General features: G+C 44.2%; 2 pseudogenes; both read left to right on the top strand.

Moving 5' to 3' along the window:
• Positions 1–3,395: 3,395 nt before the first annotated feature.
• Positions 3,396–3,723, top strand: LOC110298062 (tubulin-specific chaperone A pseudogene; annotated as a pseudogene).
• Positions 3,724–14,731: 11,008 nt separating this feature from the next.
• LOC110297623 (ubiquitin-ribosomal protein eS31 fusion protein pseudogene) lies at positions 14,732–15,278 on the top strand (annotated as a pseudogene).
• The last annotated feature ends 2,375 nt before the right edge of the window (positions 15,279–17,653 follow it).

Here is a 17,653-nt window from a genome sequence, read left to right as displayed (position 1 = left end):
TCATGATCTTTTCCCCTTAATATCATCCTTAATTTTAAAAACAAATGTGTATAGGTTTATTTTTTTTAATCTAATCATTTATAAAAGTCAGCATCTCCCAGTTGACTCTCAGCATGACACTGGAAGCCTCTCTTGTCTAGCCACTTCCACATCTACAAGCCTGTGTCTCCAGATCCCCTCAGCACTTCAACCATAACAAGCCTCAGTGGTTTGTGATTTCTTAAAACAGCATCTTGTGTTTGACATATGGACTTCTGCACCCTCCTCCTGAAAGTTGTACCTTTTCTCTCTGCCCCCATAAGCTCATACTTATCCCTAAGACCCACCTACCCCCTTCATACCACACTGACATGTGAATCATACTATAATTTTCTGTATCTTTAAGTGCATATCTGTCTATGGTATCCCACTTCCTTAAGCTTGGTTGGAATGCAGAAAGGTTTTTTTTCATTAGTTTATTTATTCACTTTACATCCCAATTGCAGCCCCCCTCTTCCCAGTCCCACACTTACAAATTCCTCCCCTCATTACTCTCTCCCCTGCTCGGAGGCCTCCCTTGGATAACACCCCTCCCTGGGACATCTAGTTCCAGCAGGACTAAGGACATCCTCACCCACTGAGATCCAACCAGGCAGTCCAGTTAGGCAAAGGGGATCCAGTGGCCGACAACAGAGTCAGAGACAGCCCCCATTCCAATTGTTAGGGGACCTACATAAAGACAAAGCTGTACATCTGCTACAAATGTGTAGGAGTTCTAGGTCCAGCCTCTTCGTGCTCTTTGGTTGGTGGTTCAGTCTCCATGAGCTCCCATGGGCCCAAGTTTGTTGACTCTGTAAGTCTTCTTACAGTGTCCTTGACCCCTCTAATTTACTTAATTCTATCCCCAACTCTTCCAGAAGACTCCTCAAGCTCTGCTTGGCTGTGGGTCTCGGCATCTGTTTCCATCCAGATTTTAATCCCTACTGAATGAATCAAAACTAAAACAGTGTACTGGGTCTTGCATATTGTGTGAACCAACCATAGTATTATCTAGGCTATTTTAATTTTTTTGTGTTTTCAATGGGCCAAGATGGATGAGACATTTTGTAAATAGACTAATACAATTTGATTGAAGCTTTTCTGAGAAGTTGAGACACTTGCAATCAGTTTTCCAATAGCCAGAATTCATTTTTAGTTTGAGCTGAATTTTTGAATAGGAGACAAAGCATGCATATGGGAATACACTTTGTTGTTCTGAAAGTCCTATCAGAATGGACTGGGGAGCTGAGTCCATGGGTAAGAGCACTTACTGTGCAAGCAGGAGGACCTGAGCTCAGAGCCCTAAGGCCAACATAAAAAGCTAAGCACAGCCTGCACGATGTCTTAGTTAAAGTTCTATTGCTACAAAGAGACACCATGACAATGACAAGTCTTATAAAGAGTTTTATTGGGGCCGGCTTACAGTTCAGAGATTTAGTCCTTCATCATCATGGTCATCATGGCAGTAAACATGGCAGCATGTAAGCAGACATGGTGCTGGAGAGGCAGCTGAGAGTTCTACATCTGGATCAGCAGGCAACAGAAAGAGTGAGTGACACTGGGCCTGGCTTGAGCATCTAAAACCTCAAAGCCCATCCCCAATGACATACTTCTTCCAACAAAGCCACACCTACTCCAAAAAGACCATACCACCTAGTAGTGCTACTCCCTATGAACCTATAAGGAACCATTTTTACTCAGACTACCACAACCTCTAACCTCAGTGCTGGGAGTGAAGGCCAAAAGAATCTCAGGGGCTTGCAGGTTGTCAGCATAGTTCCAGGATCAGTAATAGACTTGTCTCAATGGATAGGGGGAAACACCTGAAGACCTCTTTTGCATATGTATACACAGACACAAAGACACAAACTCCATCAATAATCTGATGTATGAATGACTGTTGTACAGGTCCCCTGTTCTACTCCATGTTGCAGAAACACTGTCTCTAGGATGCTACACCCAGGCTCTTGTCCAGCCAGTTGCCTTCTTAGCTCTCCTAAAGATAGAAGCCAAGGTCTTTCCCCTGCCCTTGCTCCATTCAACAGCTCCCCCCACCCATCTCCTCTGTGCCTGCTCTAGTTCCCTTTCTTTAGAGGTCTGGTTAATTACAGCAGGATCTGGGTATATGCTATCTCTTTGTCTCTACACCCCTAGACAACACTGACTGCCTGCTGTTGCTAATCCCTGGATTTCATGTATCAGTTTACTTTTGCTATGAGACAAAAGTACCACCCAAATATATCTTATAACCATCATTGGCATGTAGCTCACAATTCATATAATAGTGATTTAGGCTGGGATCAGCTGGGCCTTTATTCTGTTGATCTTAGCAATTTGCAGCCAAGTTCTCAGGGGACTCTGTTTGAGGAGCTAGCTGCCTGTCTTCTGGGCCAATGGTAGGTCCATGTGTCTGATCCAGGCATACTCAGTTGGTAGCTGGTTGAAAATAAGAAGGAGGTGAGGGGGGAAAAGAATCTCTTGAGGCCTGTTATAGTTTGGATGTAAAATATTCCCAAAGGTCCATGTGTTTGAAGGCTTGGTTCCCAGCTGGAAGTACTACTGAGAACTGATTGGAACATGAGGATGCTAACTCCATCAGTATACTAATTCATTTGTGAGCTCACAGCTGAGTGGGCTATTATGAGGTACAGCCTTGTTAGAGGAAGTAGAGGGCTTGCCTATGAAGGATGTGACTCTCTCTCTCTTTCTCTCTCTCTTTCTCTCTCTCTCTCTCTCTCTCTCTCTCTCTCTCTCTCTCTCTCTCTCTCTCTCTCTCTCTCTCCCTCCCTCCCTCCCTCCCTCCCTCCCTCTCTCTCTCTCCTTTCTAGCCACCATAAGCTGAGCACCTCTACTATACTTCTCCACATCCTCCCTCTATGATAGTTATGATATGTCCCCTCATCAAAGACCCAAAGTGACACACATGGGTCAAGTGACCATGAATTGAAAACCTCTGAAACTATGAGCCACTTTCTTCAAGTGGCTTCTTTCAGGGTTTTGTCAGAACATAGAAAACTGACTAGTATAGGACTCATACTCGGAGTCTGCACATTATTTCCTTCCAAAGGAAGTCCTCATCAACCCTCCTCGGATTCAAAGGGTAAGGAAATCAGCTCATTTCTTTATGACTAATAACAAGATCTGTCTTCATTTGCAAATCTACCATCACTTGCCATTGCCCATATTACCGTCTCAAGAAATTACCATTTTCCTAATTAGAGCCCATGTGTATATTTCAATGTGTTTTATAAGATGTGAGTTAGGGAAAACAAGAAAAATGGGGTCTTCTCTATTCAAATACCCTTGCAATTAATGTCATTAGTCTGGCTTTTTAAAAGTTAGTCCATCTCTCTCTTTCCTGCGGCACCTTAGGGACCATGGCCAATCCCTGAGTGAGGCAGATCAAGATCAAGACCAGAGTAATGAAGTGACTGGTCAAAGAAAGAGTGATGTATGAAAAAGAAGCAAAGCAGCAAGAAGAAATGATTGAAAAAACTGAAGGCTGAAGATGGAGAAAACGACGCCATTAAGAAGCAGACAGAGATCCTGTAAGAGTCCCGGATGATGATCCCAGATTGCCAGCATCGGTTAGAAGCTGCATATACTGATCTTCAGCAGATATTAGAAAGTGAAAAAGACTTGGAAGAAACTGAGGAGTATAAAGAAGCCTGTGTAGTGCTGGATTCTGTGAAGCTAGAAGACTGATATTTTTCTATACAGGATGGGATTTTTTGTATTAAATCCTGGGGTCCATTCTACAATTCGTTATTTTTTGGCCACTGCTGTGTTTAATAATATGAAAACGTGATTCTTCTTATGCAGTTGCATATATTTTTCTTTGCATAACTTAATGTGTCAAATGAGTTCATCTAATAAAATTGTTTGTTTTATACTTTTTTAAAAAAAGTCAGTCCATGTGATGTGTGTTCAAAAAAAATGGGCTGAGTAGCAACCACATGATAGGCTGTGGACTAGTATAGAATTGAAAAGGTGTCTGTCTTGAGCAAGTTAACACAATGCATGAAGATCCAGGCACTCACTCAACAAGTGCTATATAGGGTTTGCTAAAATGAAGAAGGCTAGGGATGTAATATAGCCCCATGGTAGAATCCTTGCTTACTCTGCACAAGGACCTAGGTTGAATCCACAGTACCACCAATGTCTTGGCTTGATTTCTACTGCTGAAATAAATATAATAACCAAAAGCAACCTGGAGAATGGTGGTACCTGCCTTTAAACCCAGCATTTGGGAAGCAGAAGCAGGCAGATCTCTGAGCTGGAGGCCAGCCTGGTCTACAGAGCAAGCTCTAGGCCAGCCGGGGCTACAAAGAGAAACCCTGTCTTTTAAAAACTAAAAGCAAGCAAGCAAACAAAAAAGTAGCTTGTGGAGGAAAGGGTTTATTTCAGCTAACAACTCCCAAGTTCTGCTCCATCACTGAGAGAAGTCAGGGCAGGAGCTCAGCACGGAAGCCTGGAGGCTGGAACGGATGCAGAGTTCATGGAGAAATGCTGCTTACTGTCTTGTTCCCCATGGTTTTTTCAGCTTTCTTTCTTATTAAAACCCAGAATCACCTGCTCAGGGATGACACCACCCACAATGGGATGTATGCTTGCACATTAACCATCAGTCAAGGAAATGTACCACAGCCTTGACTACAGGCCAATCTGACAAAGGCAATTACTCAGTTGAGCTTCTCACTTCCCACATATGTCTTGGTTTGTGTCAGGTTGGCAAAAAAGCAACAAGCACAGTCACACATACACAAAAGACAAAGATGGAGAGTAGAAAGGGGGGTAACCAAGACAATTAGTGTGACCGTAGGATTCACAACCTAGGAAGGGAGCCAGCCATTTTGGTCTATCTGTTGTGCAGGGAATTAAGTAACAGGAATGCTAGTATCTTCTGTATATCGCTCTATCTCCATTGCCTGACAACAGGCCAGCATGCAGTAACTGGTAAATAAATATTCATTGAGTACATGAATAAAAGATGTGTACACAGTGCTAACCAAATGCAGATGAGAAAAAATTAATTGTGAGAACAAGAGACATCTTCATCAGAACAGGTGAGTTGTAAAATGTCATCCAAAAAAGAACTGTCTTGTTCAGAGAAGAGGGCTGAAGAGAAAACTCCAGGGCCAGCAGAAGCAATGTGAGAAGTCCAAAGAGTAGGTTGCCTGGGATAGATGGGACTGGAAAGTCATCCCACACCCAAACAACCTTTGGGGTTGCCGGGGGTTCTCCTGTCTCACTTGAGTATTCAAACAGTGATTTGAACCCCTCACCAATGACAAAGCAAAAAGGCATCAAGCTTCATTGTGCCATAAAAAGTGGCCACACCCACCATTTAACCAGAGGTAGCCCTACTCAGAGGGGTATATAAATTTTGAGATTTGCTCATGTGGTTTGGGGGATTTACACAGAGGCAGCAACAAAATATCTATAAAGAATCTAAGCAAACACACAGGGGTGAGGAAGCAGAGGCCAGAAATGCCTGTGGGAGCCAGCTTGAGAGGGAAGACTTGGGAGCCGGCCAGAAGGATGCTAGTGGAAGCCTGAGCACTTAGCTCTGAGACCTTCATCAGCTTCCACTGCCCTCTTCCCTCAAATAAAGAACTAAAATCTCCTTCTTACCCCCACCCCCTGTTTGGGACTTCAGAGAAGACAAAAAGAAAGTTCCCCCATATGCCATCCCTGCCCTCCTGCAGGACAGACAAGTGGGAGTCTCAAGGAAGGGCAACAGCAGTGTCTTTGATGACATCCTGTGGCTTCATGTTCAAGGTTATTCAGAGCCTTAAATCCTCGTCCTGAAGCTTAAATCTCGGCATAATGCTCAATTTCTTTCTTATCCCAGTAGGAGCAGAGGAAAGGCTTTTGTCCTTCACCTTCAGAAAACTTTCTGGAAGGAACCAACTAGACATTAAATAGGAGGCAAGAGGTATACAGTGATTAATGCAGCCAGGGGAAGGGACAGGGAAAAATCACAGTGTGCAAATCAACAAATTTTGAGTCTCAAAGAAAAGGTCAGATAGTCAGAGCTTAAACAATCTCTCTGAGAGGAGGAGAGTAGAATTCATTTGAGGGAGACTGAATTATGTTTGGGGGAATCCAGAGAACTTGGAAAAACATGCCAGGACAAAGTGTGAACACAGAAGCATGGAAGATAAGTGAATCTCTTAGGAGTATTTAATGGGACTGAAATAAAAGACAATTGTGCGTGACGAAAGTCTGTCCAAGTGTGTTGACAGACTTCTGCCTTTCCTCCTGTGAAATGAGCTTAATGGACGCTCTGAGGTAATGGTTTTCTCCCCTCACTGAGCTGGGCTTTAAACAGACAGGGAGACACCAAAGCTGAGACTCTTCGGCATCTGCTGAGTCCTCTCTGAGTCCCTTGAAACAATCAACACATAAGGGCAGCTTCTGCATGCTGCATCCCCAGGCTACCAAACGCTTCCATTCTTGTAAGGAATTCCGTTTCAATTTCTGTTATCATAGTAAAATACATAAAACACAAAATTCACCATCTTAAAAAAAATGAGAACACAACAAACTTACTATTTTTGGTGCCTGATCTCAGTGGTACACTCAACAAACACAGGAAGAAGGAACCCCAATGGAAGACTTGACGCCATCAGATTGACCTGTGAGCCAGTCTTGATTGATAATTGATGTAGGAAGGCTTAGCCCATTGTGGGTCTGACCCATATAAGAAAGTTAGCTGAGCTAGAGAGATTTCTCAGTGGCTAAGAGCATTTGTTCTTGCAAAGGACCCAGGTTTGATTCCCAGAACCCACATAGTGGCTCCCGACTATCCATAGCTCCAGTTCCAGGGGATTTGTTGTCTTCTTCAGACCTCTTTAGGCACCAGGTATCCACATGGTGCTCAGGTGTGAGCGAAACATTCATAACATAAAATAAGTACATAATAAATAAATAAATAAATAAGAGTGTTTGCTAATGCACCCATGAAGTCTCACCGACACAGCTGCCTAAACATGATCTGAACAAGGAGGTGATCAGTAGACATGCTAATGTGGAATGGGAAAGGTCATGAGGCCCCAGTCCTAGACAAAATACTGCAGGTACAAAAATGCTGAAAGGGAAGAGCACACTTTAATTGGTTATCCAAAACCAAATGGTCAGTTACAGTATATTATGTGGACTTAGCAGTTTAGCAGGAGAGAGTGTATATAACAGCAATTGAAGAAAAAGAAGCTATGAATTTTAAAGAGAACAAGGGGTAGGGTACTTAGGAGAGTTTGGAGGGAAGAAAAGGAAGGAGGAAATGATGTCATTATGTTATAATCTAAAAGGTTGTTAGTTATTATTAGGAGAAGAGGAAAAGAAGGGGGAAAGAGGAAGACATAGAAAAAGGTTAGCTGATCGTGAGCCAGTAAGCAATCCAGGAAACAGCATTCTTTCAAGGTCTCTGTCTGAGTCCATGCCCTGATTTCTGTCAAGGATGGGCTTGACATTGAAATGTAAGCCAAATGTGATGGTTTGTATGTGCTCAGCCCAGGAAGTGGCACTATTAGAAGGTATGGCCCTATTGGAGTAGGTGTGGCCTTGTTGGAGTAGGTGTGTCACAGTGGGCATGGGCTTAAGACCCTCATCCTAGTTGCCTGGAAGTCAGTGTTCTATTAGCAGTCTTCAGACAAAAATATAGAACTCCCAGCTCCTCCTGAGCTGCCATGCTCCTGCCTTGATGATAATGGATTGAACCTCTGAACCTGTAAGCCAGCCCCAATTAAATGTTGTCGTTTATAAAGTTGCATTGCTCATGGTGTCTGTTCACAGCAGTAAAACCCTAAACTAAGACACCAGATATATTCTTTCCTCCTGGAAGTTGCTTTTGGCCATGGTGTTTATCATAACAGAATGCAAACTAAGATACCATTTAAATAATGTTAGTACTTTTAATGGGTTACTGGTGAGACAGCTCAGTGGGTAATGGTGCTTGCCATCAAGCCCAAGGACTAGAGTTCGAGACCCACGTGGTGAACAAAGAATCAACTCGGCTCAGGCAGTTGTCTTCTGACTGCCCGACACTCCCTATAGCTAGTGTATGCTGTTACTATTTTTTTTGTGTCAGGTTTTAGTTTCCTTCAAAGGTGATTTCTACAAGGAGCCATCATCTCTTCTTTCCTGTGGGTCTAGAGATACAATCTTTTTGTTTATTTCTACAGGACTTAGCTGATACCCACTCACTTGAGACAGAAAAGTATAACAAAAGCAAGAAGAGACTGCCACGCAGAAGAAATGCCAAGAATAGGAAAATGACCTTCAAGAGAGAAGAACCGATCTTAAATGTTTAATGCAAACAGAAGCTACAGAGAGCAGGTTGGTTACAGGAGGCATAAATAAGGCAGTGAATTAAAGGAGGAGCCCGGGAAAGATCTCCTGGAATCTCTTTATCTTAGAATAAAGAGGTAAGAGTTACGAGAAAAGAGATGAGAATAAAGATTAGACAGGTGGCATCCAAAAACAAAAAGTGTGTGTTGAGAATCCCTGAAGGCAGGATCTGAGATGCCAAAATGTTAGCCTTCAGCCCCTCAGCCTAGGTTGTCAATGAGAACAGACTCAGACTCAGAGAAACACAGCTTGGACTCGGAGCTCTGGCATGCCTTGCTGTGTCAACTCTAGAAATTTCCTTGGCCTCTCTGTGTTAGTTAATTTTATTGAGTGGGCAATTGCTATAATATTAACTCCTTAGGGAAGTTGTGTGAGGTGATGGTTATAAAATAATTTGCACGAAGTTTTAACAAGCACTCAATCAATGTCCTTTGTTACTGGCTGAATCATGCTCTCTCCAGATTCCTAGCTTGAAATCCAAACAAGACCTTAGCTCAGTGGGTCTCAACCTGTGGGTTGTGACCTCTTTGGGACTGAATGTCCCTATTATGGGGGTCGCCTAGTAATATTTGAAAAACATACATAATTACATTATGAGTCATAACAGTAGCAAAATTAGTCTAAAGTAGTAACGAAAATAATTTTATGGTTAGGGGTCACCACATGAGGAACTGTATGAAAGGGTTGCACACAGCACCAGGAAGATCGAGAAGCGCGATCTAGAGTGTCACAGTATTCAAAGATGCTGCCTCTGGGCCAGTGAGATGGCCCATTGGGTAAAGGTGCTTGCTGTCAAACCTGGTGACCTGAGTTTGATCTTTGGGAACCACATAAGAGAAGAGAATCATCTCCTATGTTTCCTTTTACCTCCACAAGATGCTATTGCTTGCATCGCCTGTGCCCCCTTCATGAACATATGCACACAAAAATAAGTAAGTATATTACTTAAAGTTTTAGAGATGGTGCCTTCAAAGAGACAATGAAGTTAAAATGAGGTCACGATGGTGGCTCCTGATACATTCCAAATATTGCCTTCATAAGAAGGGGTTGGGACACCAAGATCCCCTGGAAACTCACATGGAGAGAAGAGCATGTGCGACTGACTCAAGATCTTGGTCAACCCTCTCTCCACAGGCTAAGAAGAGAGGCTTCAGGAGAAACCAAATAGTTTCCATCTTGATCTTGGTTTTCAGCCTCTGTGGTGGTTTGGATAGGGATGGACCCCATTAGATTCAGGTGTTTGAATGCTTGGCCACAGGGAGTGGCACTATTTGGAGGTGTGGTCTTGTTGGAGTAGGTGTGTCACTGTGGGTGTGGGCTTTGAAGTCTCCTATGCTCAAGTTCTGCCCAATGTGGAACCCAGTCTCCTTTTGCTGCCTTCAGATCAAGATGTGAAACTCGGCTCCTCCAGCATCATGTCTGTCTGCACGGTGCTATGTCTCCTGCCATGATGATAGTGGACTAAGCCTCTAAAACTGTAAGCCAGCCCCAATTAAATATTGTCATTTATAAATAGAGTTGCCATGGTCATGATGTCTCTTCATAGCAATGAAACCCCTAACAGCCTCCAAAACTTCAGAAAAGTGAGTCTCTGTTGTTTGAGCCACCCAGACTGTGGAAGTATGTATGGCAGCATAGCAAATTCATATATCACTTGCCATTGTTATTGCAAAATCCAGATGAAAAGGTAAAATGAAGGAGATCTTAGATTTCAATACTGACAGAGGCTCCCAGACCTACTGCGCAGCAGAGCCCATAATTGGCATTCCTTTCCAGTTCTGCCATGGTGGCTGGTGGCTATGGAGACCATTGCTGTGTGATTCACGCTGTTTCTGGTTTCGGTGCGGGGTATAGAGCTCAGAGATGCATCTGACAACTGGGATGAGTCAATAGCAGGGAAGTCCCTGAGACTCTAAGACCTGCTCCATTCCCACCCCCAGATCTTTTGGGCATGCCAAGAGCATGCCACCCCTAAGTAATGAGGTCCCCCTTAGTTTTCAAATCAGCAGAATTGCCTTCCCATCACCCCGCTTTGAAGGTCAGAAGGCCAGATTCCACCAACGGCTACCCCAGATGTGGTTTTAAAATAGTTCTTTTTGAAGCCCAGGATTAAAACCTAATTGCATATTCTTGCCAATTAGAGTAATGGCAGAGTCCACCAAAACCCATAGTCTGAAAGAAGAATGTCTGGGTTCTCCTCCTCCAGCTACCCACTCTTCCTCCAACAGCAGAGAGCTTACAAACTCCTGCTGCTGTGTGTAACCTTGGAAAAGATATTTAACCTCTGGCCCTGACAAGGCATCTACAAGATGATGCTATGTAGCAAATGATATCATTCATTCAATCAACCAATATTTATCAAGTGGTCTCCCATGTACTTGCTCTTTCAGCTAACAAATATCTACTGGACATCTTGTGGGTACCCAGCGCTGAGAAGACAGCAGTGGATAACACACACAGGGTCTCAGCTCTCCTGGAGTTCTTCTCAGAGGTTGACAAAGAACAAAGAGACAGATACAAGTTAAGCTGAATAACAATACATATGCAGGAAAGTCATAAAGGTCAAGTTCAAGGTTGCATGGACACAGAGGTATTTTTGGAAACCTGAATGATAAGTCCGATAAAAGAGGACCAGAGGGAAAACACAGCAACAGAAATTGCAGATGGTTCTAGAAAAAGAGATCTATTCAAACACAGGAAATGGGATGAGTCCGAGGAGAATCGAGAGGTGAGAATCTGGCTGGAAAATTACTTAAGGCCAGACCACAAGAAGGAAGTAGCTCACTGGATCAGAGGCTTGGCAGGACACTTAAAATATTCTACACGCACTAAAGAGCTAAAAGGCAAGAAAGATAACCTCAAGCCAGCACAGTGGTGCACATCCTACTCCAGTCTCATTCTGTAGCTCTGACAGATAGCCTTACAAAAAGCAACTTAGGGGAGGCAAGGGTTTGTTTTCGCTACAATGCCAGGCTACAGTCCATCGTTGCAGGAACATCACAGAGATGGGAACTTGAGACTGCTGGTCACCTCTACCATAGTCAGGAACAGGGAGAGGGGAATGCCCCCACACTGTCTGCTTGGTGCTTATACTCAATGTGCTGGCTACTTTTTATGCCAACTTGACCCAAGGTAGGGTCATCTGGGAAGAAGGAATCTTAAAGAAAATGCTGCCACAGGACTGGCCAGGAGGCAAATGTGTAAGGCATTTTCTTGACTGAAGATTGATGTGGGAGGGCCCAGCCCACGGTAGGAAATGGCACCCCTGAACATGAGGTTCTGGAGTATATGAGAAAACAAACTGAGCCAGCCAGTTAATAGCACCCCTCCATTGCCTCTGCATCGGCTTCTGCCTCCAGCTTCTGCACTGTTTAGCTCCTTCCTGACTTCCTTCAGTGATGAACGGTTACCTGAAAGTATAAAATGACATAAAGTCTTTCCTCCACAAGTTGATTTTGATCAATGGTGTTTTATCACAACCCTACAAATCATAAGACAGCTTGCTGCCAAACCTGATGACCTGAGTTCAATGCCCTGGACCCACAATAGCAGAAAAAGAGAACCAAGCCCAGAAAGCTGCTTTTTGGCCTCTACATATATGTGTATATACACATATACATGCACACATACATACATACATGTAATTTTTAAATGTCTTAAAGAGATATACAAGACCTGAGTTCCTTTTAAAATCACGGTCAGCTGGGTGTGGTGGTCCACGCTGTAATACCAGCATTTAAGAGGCTAAGGCAGGAAGATCCTGGGTTTCAGGCCAGCCTGAGCTTCACAGCCAGGCCTTGGGACAGGGGTAAGGGATTGCTCTGGCTGCCACATTGGATACAAGACTCCTGCAGCAAAGCACTTCGCTGCTACCCAGTGTTTCCCTCTACTCCTCCCTGCATCCTGACAACTCTCAGCATCTAGAATTGCTCTTACTGTTCAAGTGAACACGCTGCTATTGAGAGGCAAGCATCTCATTAGATCTGCCTCCTCCAAGTGATGCTTTTCTCTTTATCACGAGATGGTCCATCCAACCTCCTCAAGGACTTGGGAGCTCTGTGCCCTGCACTTGACAGAACCAAGCTTTGTGCCTTCTTGGATAGCCCCGAAGAGGCCCCAGCCCCAGAGGCCCCAGCTTCCAGAGGCCCCAGCGAGAAGCTCCAGGGAATATTCAGAAGCAACTTGGTGAGTTTATTTTGATGAACTACGATAATTATCATGCTTAGCAGCTGTTGCTATTTAAAATAAGAAAAACCTGGGCTTGAATTTCAACTGTTTGGGAAAGCATGTGCCCCACCAATCTGGTCCAACAAAACCAGACATTATGAAACCCGCGGCAGAGCAGAGCTTCTTACAGGAAGTTAAGATGCAAATCATATTTTGTTTCAAATGAGCCCGATGAATGCATAATTTTCCACAAAGAAATACTTTTGTGTCAGGCTCCTTTTGCCAAGAACCGAAGTTCTGGGGCTGCAGCTGTTAGCAGCTTCTGATTGTCCATTTCAAACCGTTGGAGTTCTGCTTTCCTAAGGGGGAGCTGGAGCAAAGGCAGGAAGAGGACAGAACTGCTCTCCTCAGCTGCCTTCCAGAACGTTCCCTGAGAGGCCTACCTGTTCTCCCCAGGCTATGAGGCTTCTCCCTGGTATCTTAAGACTAGAGAATCTGAAACTCTTTCTTTGCGGGGAGAAAAGAGATAACTCTGAAGCTAAGAATACTGGCTGCTCTTGCAAAGGACTCAGGTTCAACTCCCAGCATCCACGCAGCATCTCACAACTGTCTTTAACTCCGGTTCCAAGGGATCTGGTACCCTTATTTGGCTTCTGTGGACATTGCAAGAATGTAGTGAACATGCAGGTTTATACACACACATGTACACACTTATACCCACAACATGGTGGTGGTGCAAAGACCTCTTCCCAACTGTCCATATACAATGAGCCTTTTCTCTTCCCCTTAGCACTTTCTCTAAGCTTAAGATCGCTAATTCCATCTGTCAAGAGTCTTTTGTTTTCAGGCTAAGGAGATAGCTCAATAGGTAAGGTGCCTGTTGCACAGGCACAAGGGACCAAGGCAGAACCCCAGCAATCACCAATAAAGCTAGACATAGCAGCATCCATGTGTGATCCCAGCTCTGGGGAGACAGACAGTTCACTGGCCAGCCAACCTAGCCAAATTACTGAGTCCAGATTCAGTGAAGAGACCGCATCAAAAAAGTAAGATGGAAAGCAATAAAAAAAGATATATGACATCAACCTCTGGCCTCTCCACACACATGTGCAAACATATGTATGTATACACAAGCATACAACCACATGAATATATATACATACACCACACACACACACACACACACACACGGACACACTCAACAAAAGAGTTTTATTTGGAGCAGAAGAAATGTAATTCGAACAAAATAAAATAAAAACAACAAAAGGGGAGAAAACAAGGGAGGATTTAGTTATTATAACTGAAAAAGCCAAACAATAACTTGGCTCTGGGCCTTTTGGGTCTTAATCTAGGAATGGGTGATACAGAAAGGTAAAAGGATTAAAGATCAGCCCTCCGGGCCCCGGTCTGCTACCACAGGTCTACAAGGTGTTCACTCCCAAGCTGTGTGATTTTTCTCCAGGTATAGATAAAGATGTGGCTGAGGGATGAAATTGAGTTTGGCTTGATAAATATGATAGAAAGATACATGTCAAAAAATGCAAGAGAAATAAATGGTTGTAATCTGAGACCGGGAGAAGCATGAGACAAAGGCAGGGGACAGGGAGAGGGTAAGTCACTGAGGATACTGCACAACTAAAGGATGGCTGTCGTGGGCTCTGAGAGGACAAAAGACCTGCAAGGACCAGGGACAAGGAGGCTTGAGAGCAACAGTAAATACAAACCTGTAACTAATATCTATAGTCTCTTGTGGCCCATTCTTTCAGGAGAGGAGGTCCTGTCACTCTTGTTTGAATGTAGCTTGCCCCCTCCCAACCTCATGTTGACACTGAGTCTCCAGTATAACAGTGTTGAAAGGTGGTGGGTCCTTAGGGAAACATTTGGTTCCTACAGGCTCTCTGCCATGATGAGATTAACGCTACTCTCAAGGGGCTGGGTCACTTCTGGGAGTGAGTTCTCCATCTTGAGAAAGAACTCGCCTAGTTACTCTGAAAGCAGATTACTGTAAAGGAGAACTGAGTCTTGTGTTTCATCTCTTCAACCTGCATCTGCTCCCTGTCTACACTTCTGCGTTAGGAAGGGTATACACAGGTTCTTACTAGATGCAAGAGCCTCCCCAGAGTTTTCCAAAACAATGAGCAAAACAACTCTCTTCCTTATGAGTTAAGTTACCTTAAGAGTTAAGTTACCTTTCCGATCCGCCATCGTGGGTAGAACCGCCGCCACGATGCAGATCTTTGTGAAGACCCTTACGGGGAAAACCATCACGCTCGAGGTTGAACCCTCGGACACTATAGAAAATGTAAAGGCCAAGATCCAGGATAAGGAAGGAATTCCTCCTGATCAGCAGAGACTGATCTTTGCTGGTAAGCAGCTGGAAGATGGCCGGACTTTGTCTGACTACAACGTTCAAAAGGAGTCCACCCTTCATCTGGTGTTGAGACTTCGGGGTGGTGCTAAGAAAAGGAAGGAGAAGTCATACACCACTCCCAAGAAGATCAAGCATAAGAGGAAGAAGGTTAAGTTGGCTGTGCTGAAATACTATAAGGTGGATGAAAATGGCAAAATTAGCCGACTTCGTCGAGAGTGTCCTTCTGATGAATGTGGTGCTGGAGTTTTCATGGGAAGCCACTTTGACAGGCACTACTGTGGCAAGTGTTGTCTGACTTACTGCTTCAACAAACCAGAAGACAAGTAGTTGTGTATGTGCTAATAAAAAGAAGGAACTCATAAAAAAAAAAGAGTTAAGTTATCTTATACTTAACTTACTTAAGTTAAGTATAAGTTTTTTATAACAGTAGAAACAAACCCAGGTACCTGGTGGAAAGCATTTTTTTTTTAAATTACAGGTCTCTATCGTGTTTTGATGCAGTTCTTCAGACTGAGCCTAGGGCCTTGCACATCCTAGACAAGTATTCTACCTCTGAAGTATATTTCCCCAATTTTTATTTGTTCTTAGACGGGATCTCACAAAGTTGCCCAGGCTTACCTTGAACTCACTCTGCATCCCAGGCAAGCCTTGAACTTGACATCTTCCTGATCAGCCTCGAGTATCCAGGATGACAGACAGGCTGACCCAGCCCTCGGGTGCTACTTGAGAAGAAAGGAAAGAAGCTGGAAAGATGCAAAGACAGGGAAAGGTGAGAGAATCAGGAGACTGAGAAGTGGGATGGGCAGAAAGCAAAGGAGGGCCACTGATGGGTTTGCCTTTTGGTTAAGATTAAGTGGAGATAAGAATCTTTGGAGTGCAAACTTTGGGGATGAAGATGTCAAAGACGGTTTTTAGGGAGTTTTCATGTACATTTTATGATGTGGACCTAGACATAAACCCTTTGTCTTCATCTTCAGGCCAGACACTGCAAACTCCAGCACTCAGGGTTCTTGGAGAACCTTTTCTGCTATGCTTTGGTGAGAAGTGGTTTGGGTAAAGTCTCAATTCAGTTCATTTAGAACAAAGACGTAGATCTATGTAAGGGTTTTAAAGTGAAGTCCGCTTGGGCCCGGGCTCCAGTTGTGAAAAAGGCTGCCATAGGGTAGAGGTAAAAGTCAAAAGAAACAAGAAGGTCAAAGGACTATGATGGGATTATGGAAATGACAGCGGTGAGAAGGGTGGGACGCAACTGCGGGATCTGAGTGGGTGTGGTCACTAGGACCAAGGGTTCCAGCTGTCCAATCTCTGCCCTAGAATAAGATGGAGAATTAAAAGCCCTGTGGTGATTAGTGTGTCAACTCGACAGGATCACCTGGAGGACAAGCCTCCAGCCACACCTGTGAAGGACTAGCTGGATTGAGCCTCTGAGAATGGCTTTGAGAGATTGCTTGATTGTGTGGGTTGGACCATCCTGTGGGTGGGAACACTGGACTGAAAGCAAGCTAAGCACTAGCAGTTATCCACTCTCTTTATCGCTGCCTGCTTTCAGCTCCTGCCACCTTGACTTCCCCACCGCAATGAACTTTAGCCTTGAATTATGAATCTTAAGAATAAGTCCTTTCGGGCTGGAGAGATGGCTCAGCGGTTAAGAGCACTGACTGCTCTTCCGAAGGGCCTGAGTTCAAATCCCAGCAACCACATAGTGGCTCACAACCATCTATAATAAGATCTGATTCTCTCTTCTGGTGTGTCTGAAGACAGCTACAGTGTGTTCACATATAATAAATAAATAAATCTTTAAAAAAAAAATAAGCCCTTTCTCCCTGAAGTTGCATTTGTCAAGATTTTTTTCCTCTCTTTCTTCCTTCCTTCCTTCCTCCCTTCCTTCCTCCCTCCCTCCCTCCCTCCCTTCCTTCCTTCCTTCCTTCCTTCCTTCCTTCCTTCCTTCCTTCCTTCCTTCCTTCCTTCCCAAGACAGGGTTTCTCTGTGGCCCTGGCTGTCCTGGAACTCACTCTGTAGACCAGGCTGGTCTCAAACTCAGAAGTTCCCCTACCTCTGCCTTCCAAGTACTGGGATTTAAAGCCATGCGCAACCATGTCTAGCATCAGGTTATTTACATCAGGATCTTTTATCACAGCAGTAGACAAAGAACCTAAGACACACCTCTGTTTGAAAGATCTACTTCAAGGGGAGTCTTAGCTGACTGAATCTGAGTGCCTTGGCACTGGGGGCAGTGAGAAGGGTTGGGAGAGGGAATGGTCCAGGCTTGGGTCAGCAGAACAGAAGTTTGACTCCTTCTCAGATTTCACCATCACAAGTAGCCCTGCCATCCCAGGTCCTACCCATCAGCCCTCCCTAGTTATCACCATGATAGTACATGTTTTTAATTCATAGACTGTTCTCACTGCCACCATCAGAAAAAAAACTCTGAGAGCAGGGGCCACGTCTGCTTGCTCACTTCCTTGTCCCCAGCACCTGGCATGTCATCCGTATTGTGGTTTAAATATAAAATGTCCCCTGCAGGATCACATGTCCCATTATTTTGGAAGATGATAGACAGGATAGATAAAAGGTGGGGGCTCAATGAAGGAAGTAGGCCACTGGAGGCATGTCCTTGGTAGCGATATATGGCTTTAGACGCTGTGTGTATGTGTGTCTGTCTGTCTATCTTCTCTCCTCTCCTCCTCCTCTGCTCCCTGGATGTCATGCGCTAAGCATCTCAGTTCCTTCACATTCTTCCCGTGA

Source organism: Mus caroli, unplaced genomic scaffold (assembly GCF_978045245.1).
Source record: "Mus caroli unplaced genomic scaffold, Mus_caroli_1 scaffold_8, whole genome shotgun sequence".
NCBI lineage: Eukaryota > Metazoa > Chordata > Mammalia > Rodentia > Muridae > Mus > Mus caroli.
This window is presented reverse-complemented; position numbering and strand designations above follow the sequence as displayed.